The following is a 1,262-nucleotide window of genomic DNA, read 5'->3' as shown; positions in this document are numbered from 1 at the left end:
AATGATTGTTTTTTGCAAAAAATATGATGAAAACAATGGAGACGGTTGAAGAGGAATAGGAAAAGAGAGCCTTGGCTGCTGAGAAGACCGAAGAGCAGTTTGCTTATTTTATTTTTATTTTATCAGAAAGGAGATATTGACCAAATAAGAATTAATTAAAAGAGCATGATCTTAGGGAGGGCAAATCAGTCCGGAAATAATTTTTTTTATTAGTAATAAATAGAATAAAATAGTTGTTACAAAAAAGTTAAAATAGAGGAGGTAGCCGTAATATTGGAAACATGAGGGGAGGTCAGTGAAACGAAGCAAAATGCGAGGGGAGGTCTTTGAAATTTTCCCATAATAATAAATTGGGATATAATATTTTCATAGCAGACTCAGAATTTAAACTTGATGAGCTTATATTGAACTACACAGTGCATCTAAAGATACATAAACATTAGTTACTATAGAAAATTGACCAACCATACACCCGAGCTCATGATTTTTCGAACTCTCGTGTGTGTTAACCCATGAGTTGACCTGACTTGCCGGCTCTGTTTGGGATATAATATTTTCTCACAAAATTAGGCTAATGAAAACATAATAAAAATATTTTTAGGTAGATTTAGCTTTATTTTTAATTTTTCAATTCAAAAGTTTTAACCACATGATTTCTCTGTTATTTTACAATCCAAATTCAAATTTTTATTGATAACTTATAACTTGTTTGGCCGGACATTTTAGAGGCTAAGTTAATATGCATAATAAACAAAAATTCAAAGAACATACACTTTCATTCTATTTCTGCTCAAGCCAAAATAAAAATGTATTACACAAAAAAGACCCTCCCTATTCTTTTGTGGCCTTGTAAAATCTTCTTATGTGTGAATGACGTAAAACCATAGATAAGATGTAACTAAAATTGTCAACTTTAAAACTCACAAAGACATATAAATACGCTCCTCTCTAAGTATGTAGAAATATATCTGAAATAACAAAAAAAGATATAATAATAACTTTTGCTTCAATTCTAACTTGATTTCTGTATAGATCAAGTATTGTTCTTTTTCACTTGAGAACGCGGTGAGAGCAATGCCACAAAATAACCTATTATTATTGACAACATGAAAATTCAATTGCCAAATTTATAATGAAAGAGACAAAGATAATTCGGCAGTAACACGAATCCATCGGACCAAAAAAGACGTGAAAATTCAATTGCCAAGTTTATAATGAAAAAGACAAAGATAATTCGGCAGTAACTCAAATTCATCGAACCA

This window comes from Lycium barbarum, chromosome 8, assembly GCF_019175385.1.
Source record: "Lycium barbarum isolate Lr01 chromosome 8, ASM1917538v2, whole genome shotgun sequence".
NCBI classification, from domain to species: domain Eukaryota; kingdom Viridiplantae; phylum Streptophyta; class Magnoliopsida; order Solanales; family Solanaceae; genus Lycium; species Lycium barbarum.
This window is presented reverse-complemented; position numbering follows the sequence as displayed.